This window comes from Equus caballus, chromosome 11 (assembly GCF_041296265.1).
Source record: "Equus caballus isolate H_3958 breed thoroughbred chromosome 11, TB-T2T, whole genome shotgun sequence".
Taxonomy (NCBI): domain Eukaryota; kingdom Metazoa; phylum Chordata; class Mammalia; order Perissodactyla; family Equidae; genus Equus; species Equus caballus.
Window position 1 is genome coordinate 10,740,166 of NC_091694.1, and position 6,491 is coordinate 10,746,656.

The 6,491-nt window shown below is 39.2% G+C and overlaps 1 long non-coding RNA gene across 1 annotated transcript in view; it reads left to right on the plus strand.

The window, feature by feature from the left end:
* LOC111775765 (uncharacterized) overlaps positions 1-1,978 on the plus strand; it is a 52,141-nt gene extending 50,163 nt beyond the window's left edge. Inside the window, exon 7 of the long non-coding RNA XR_002811745.2 lies at positions 1,554-1,978. This is a non-coding gene — a long non-coding RNA (uncharacterized lncRNA). The remainder of the gene's footprint in view (positions 1-1,553) is intronic.
* The last annotated feature ends 4,513 nt before the right edge of the window (positions 1,979-6,491 follow it).

Sequence of the window (6,491 nt, forward strand, 5' to 3'; positions counted from 1 at the left end):
AAAAGGAACAAATCCTTAAAGACACCTTGGTCTTAGCCACATGAGACCCATGTCAGATTCCTGACCAACAAAATTATAAGAGAATAGGGGCCAGCCCTGTGGCCAAGTGGTTAAGTTCACGCGCTCTGCTGCAGCGGCCCAGGGTTTCACTGGTTCGGATCCTGGGTGCGGACATGGCACCGCTCATCAGGCCACGTTGAGGCAGTGTCCCATATGCCACAACTAGAAGGACCTGCACCGAAGATATACAACTATGTACCAGGGGGGATTTGGGGAGATAAAGCAGAAAAAAAAAAAAAAAAGAAGATTGGCCACATTTGTTAGCTCAGGTGCCAATCTTTAGAAAAGTTATGAGAATAAATTTGTTTTAAATCACCCATTTTGTGCTCATTTGTCACAGCAGCCTACACTACTAATACACCACCAAAATGTGTGGCAAAAATAATTATTCTATTGGCATTTGGGGAAGGGAATGGAAGGATATAATTTTGGGGAGGAACGTCACTGACATAGAAGCTTGAACCAGCTTTGAAGGATGAAGGAATCTGAATTGGGTTTAAAAAGGGTTAGCATTCCTCCCCAAGGGAAGTTCAAAGAGATGAGTCTGCGTAGAGGCTTCTGACTAAAGCAGTAGGCTTGTGTGGGGAAGGAGTTGGACTTAAGTCTGGATTAGAAACATATTCTTGAAAACTTTGCATGTGAGACAAGAAATTTGAGCTATCAGAGGAAATTCTTATCGCAACCCACCCTTACGGAGCAGCCATTTGAGTTTCTACGTTATGCCAGCATGTGCTGACATCATTGCATCTCTCTGCCCTCCTGCATATCCCTTCAGGAACATCAAGAGTATCAACTACAAAAATAAGAGTTAACATTGAGTGATTACCAAACACCATGCACTGTGCTGAGAGCTTTATTCACATTATCTACTTTAATCCTTGTGACAAACCCTCTTTTCAAATGAGTAAATTGAGGCTTAGAGAGATTTAATTAACTTGCACCAGGACACAGAGCTAACTAGGAGAAAACCCAGCATTCGAATTCAAGCAGGCAAACCCAAGAGCCCAAGGTCATAGCCATTTTACATAGTGCCACCCGTGACAATCAGACACACAATTTGTTTTCCCCGCCTGCAAAATATTTTATTAATGTATGTTTTATTAGGCATCTATAGGCACGAAGAGGTTATGCATGCTAACCAATGAATAATCAACTACTCTAAAAATAAAACTGAAAAACGGATCCAGTTATTTAGTCAGGTGAGATGTCTATAATGACCACAGCATGATTCATCCAAAAATTGTTTACATATCATAGCCAAAAACTCCAGCTGGCTACAAAAATGATGATTCAATGATCTAATATAAACCTAAACTAAGTTGCATCTGAGTCTAAAGGAATGCCTGGCATTTATGCAACTGCAGAGCCTGCCATGCCCACAGTTTCATCCACAGCGAAGAGCAGCTGGGACTCCCGGAATTCAATAGGTTAACAGAACTGCTTTTGTGTTATTCTGATCAAATGCCATTCTTTGCTCCCATAATTCTCCATAGATTGTCATGACCTGAGGGAAACTGGACATCTGAAAGGACCTCATTAACACTGTGCACCAGTGAAAGAATGGATGGAAGAAGGAATGAGCGAATACTGATGCTGGGAACTGAAGCGGAGCATCTTGATGTCACTAAAGCTCTTAAAGAAACACAGTCACTACTTTCTGACCTACTACGTGCAGCCTGTTGGATAGTGCTTTGTTGAAATCCAGAATGTAAAGTTGAGCTTTGTAAAATTTCCAACTTTTGAATGAGATTTCATAAAGCGTGGATTCGTTTGTAGAATCATAAACGTCAATGCATCTGAATAAAACCCATCTATTTTTATTTAAAGGCAAAAAAGTATAACAATATGCTAGAAGAATTAAAATGTAATTAACTGATCATTGGAATTTGATTTTTAACAAGAATTAATTTGCAGAAAACAGAATGTGGCTAATCATGTTTTATTGATGGTATATAAAAGTGATCACAAGTAAGTGCTTATCCACTTGAATGCCAACTTTCTTCCAGGAAAATAAGTTTTGTTGTTGTTGTTTGATCAGATTTGATGTTGCTTTTGATTACGTAATATAAGTACATATAAGAAATTTCAACAGATCAACCCACTCACCCTATGCATGTTACTTATTTGTTTTTCCTTTGGAGGCAATGACAATTTCTTTTGTACCTTTTCAGATAGCTATATATCTATAAATCTGCATATCTATATACCTAACCATATGCATAGGCTCAGGAAACAGACTTCAACTATTAGCTGTGCCATCACTCTATGCCTTGGCTGCCTCATCTGTAAAATGGAGATACAGGCAATGTGTACCTCAGAGGATTGCTGAGACAATCCAGCTGACATGTTTAGCATGGTGCTTGGCACGTATTAAAAACTCAAATTTTAGAAGTAGGAAAGAAAAATTGATAGAGAAGTGGGAAGAAAGGCAGAAATTATCGCGGTATGTGTGTTTTCTTAAGCCCAGAGTGCTTTGAAAAAAATCTGTGTCTTCATAATTATCTTGGAGATTTCCCTTTAGAAAATGAGGGTATTTATTTATTTTTAAGCTTAGGAAACATAGCATTGGAAAGCTCATTCACTAATTTGGAACTTGAGATTTAAAACTTGGTTTAAATACATTTATTTCACATTTTTTCCTAACAGTGTATTAAAGTAATGGGTGAAGCCATATCAGAGTTTCAGATCTCAAAGACTTGGAATCTGAGTGATAGGTCAATAAACTATTGCTTTCCTAAGGTTCTGGCTTCAGCTGTAGTAGATTGCTCCAGGCTATTATGAGTCCTTTTCCTTTAGGATTCCATGATACTTCTTTCGCTTGCACACTTCTTTGACATCCTTTACCATTCTTTATCTCCTCTCTCACATTTGACAATATTATGAAGTATATTCTTCTAAAAGGCCTAGCTTTCTCCTTCTAAACCACTACCCAACAACATACGAAATTTTCAAAGGCCAAGAAAAAAGCTTTCAACCAGAGCAAGTGGACACATAAGCACACATCTCTGCCATATCCGCTGTCATCACTACTACCAGTTATGCCTCAACTCCTTTGGTATGATCAAATGTACCACAGGAGGGAAAAAGTTGGGAAGTGCTGACAGAGAGGTGGGAGAAACTTAACCTTTTGGCAAACAGTCGATAGATGTGAAAATAGAACCAAGCAAATATATCCAGTTCCCCACCACCTCTCCTCAAAGGACCTCACTAAAGTCAATATCACCTTGGCTCCCATGACAACCCCCTGACAAAGATAAATAGGTGTCAAATATGCTTTTGCTCCTAAGACCTCTGGGCATTGGTACAAAACACAAATGCAAAACTCAGGCTGAGTTAATCTCCTGATATGCCACTTAACGAAAAAGCCACAGAATGTAGGCTGCTCAGTCCAAGCGGCTAGTCCTGCCTCTGCAGGCTTGTCAGCACCCTCTAAAAAAGGAAGTTGATAAAATTAAGCAAGCAGTTTCTCTCAGCATTTTCATGCCCAATGAAACATATTCTGTTTATAATGCAAACGTGACTCCAGAGTTATAGGATCTTTGGGAGATGCATGCCAATTAAAAGATTTCTGATGAGAGGATTATGGTGTCAACATTTAAAACTTGGTTGAACCTACAGCAAGTGAATCGGGACCTTTCTCTGAACAGAAGATTAGACAAATATCTAGCGAATTTGAGCTGTGAGGTCAATCCTTGTACAAAAAAAAAATCAGCACTTGCCCTTGCAACCTCAAACTCTCAAATACATTCCTGGGCCCTGGCTCAACACAGGTTCAACAATGGATTTCTTCTGTTTGATCCGGGTGTTGTCTGCTATGGAGAGGAAAAGAGACGGGAGCAAGGGGTCACTTTTGCATTTACAAAACTTAATGATACCAAAGTGAAAAAAAATTATTCCACCTAAGATAAAAATCCCACCAAGTTATGCACAAGTGTTGGTTACATTCAGTGTACTGAAATAGTTGAGTTAAGCTCTAAAATCTGGTGCTCTATCTGTTGGTTTTGTTTTTCTCTACTTTAAAATGGGAATGATAGTAAGTATTCCATTGAGTATATTTGAATGTTAGAGAATCATATCTATAAAATAGAGCTCACAGCGTGACATCTATTATATACTCAGTATATATCAATGATATTTTCTCTAGCTGTCTTGCGATTATATTGTCTGACTTATTCTATATTCATATAAAAATAAATTTCCTATATATATTGTGTTCTATATGGTACAATTACTCTCCTGGAAGGCAGAAACTCTATGAAAGGAAGAGCAAGCCGATTACTCCTGAAGAACAACTAGGAGTCAGAGAGAGATTTTAAGGTCCAGTATTCTATGTTTTCTCCATGTCTCTGAACATCAGCACTTCTCCTTCCAGAAGGAAATAAGCCTGAGGGGGAAAGAACTGGGAATGAGTTTATATTCATGTTACATAGAGCTACGAGTGGAAAGAGCATCTAACCCCTAGGTAACTCACAGTTCTTTGAGTTGAGATTCCTCTAGCTGATTAAGTCAAATGTTTCCAGCTCCTTTCTTGCTGTTTTAGGTACTAATCTCAAGCCTCAAAATAATATTCTGACTTTCTCCTAGCACTACCCTCTAAAAGCGAAATGTCACGTAAAGAGAATAGACATGGAGCCAAAAGCCTCCGGGGTGAGCCTAGCTGTGCAGCTTACTGACATGTGACACGAAACTGGCATGTGACACTAAACCCTCTGATCCACAGCTTCCTCACTGAACTTGGAGCTTTAGCTCACGTGTAGCTGTTTACATCCAGGGACTTGGCTATCTAAGCAGAAAACAGTATTTTTATTTTGTTGTTTTTCCCATCTTGGAAAGTTTTTTATATTTACAAATGTCATAATACATAGCCAATAAATGACCAAAAACCTGAAAATGTATGTGCTATCATCTCAGGCCGCTTTGAGTTTTTTCTTAAAGAATTATGAGGCATCAGGCCTTTTTTTCCCCACTTTCACGTGATTTATTCAGAAAAGCACAATGTGATATGTCTTAGTTTTGTACAAAGCTCTCCTACTTTCGTATAAAAAAGGAAACATTAAGACGTACAAATTGTAATGGTTGGGAGAGGTTTACTAGGGGTGTGTCCTATCAGGCTTTCCTTTTCAAAAGCACTCACTGCTTTTTATGTCTATCTTTGTGGGTTCGTGAGAAGCCATATCTAAGGAGATGACTCTTGAAGGTCATTTCTCTCAAATCAGCCATGCCTTCTTTGTTCATCCTCTGTCTAGCTTCCCTCTCTTGCTTTCTCTTTAAGCTTAACACGACTGAAATGGAATGAATCCACCTGCTCTGAAAGCCCGCTTCCTAGTACCCAGTGGGTGCTATTTGAATTTTATTACTTTTAAAGATTCACCCATGCTTTCAGGAACATGAAAAGTAAATGACCTCAGAGTGGCAGCTTTTAGGTTTAAAAGATTTAGACTCTAACACAGAAACTTGCTTGTAATGCTCCTTGACTTGAAAGGCTGCAAAACCTCGCTGGATGTATGTTTAACAGTTTTTATTCTCCTGTGAAAAATGAGGATGTTTATATCATTGCTGAAATCATAAAAAGACCCAGGTAGAAAATTTTCCATTACAAGTCTCTGTTCCTGTCATGTCATTTTAGGTCGAATAAATGAACAGGATCTGATCAGTCTTGTGAATGTGAAATAATTCCTGAGTGATGTCAAACACCACAGCCACTCCACCTTCTATCTGCAGAACATGTCTCAGGAGGCCCCCTGGAACACTTCCCACAGAACATCATTCTTTCCTTCATGTCTCTAGAGTTGCTTTGCAATAAGACTGATACCTGGAGTACAGGCATTTGTCATACTCAGCCTGCAGAAAGTTCTGGGCTGGGCTGGGGGTGGAGAAGATGATTCAGTGCCAAAGCACAGCTCAGCTGCCAGATGTCCAGTACTGACAGCTGCCGCTTGGGGTTTGCCTCGTAAGGGCTGTTGCCTAATTTTAACAGTAAAAACATCAGGGAGAAAGACAGGTTAACATTCCTAAATCTGCCTTCATAAACTCTTGTCTTTGCCTCTCCATCCTTCAGTGCTACCGAATTTCTAACTGGAGATTCAGACAGTTCTAATTGTCTCCACTCACATGTTGCCTGATGCTCTAAATACACAAAAGTCAGTTGATTTAAAAAATGGCAGGTTGAATAGAACTGAACAGACCCGACCCAATTACTGTGAGAACAAGGCCTGACATCAGTGGTCAGGAGGTAGAGTCTCAGCCGAAAAAAATGCCCACACCTGTAATCAGTTACCTAAAGAACAAGCAAGGTGTTAGTCAGGATCTCAAATTGTGAAGGGAGATTCCCAACAACATAACAGAGAACGTAAAAAAAAATCAATGGCGCTTTCTGCTAATTGAAACCAGTACAAATGCATTTGGTTTCAAGATGTTCTAAAATTTATTAA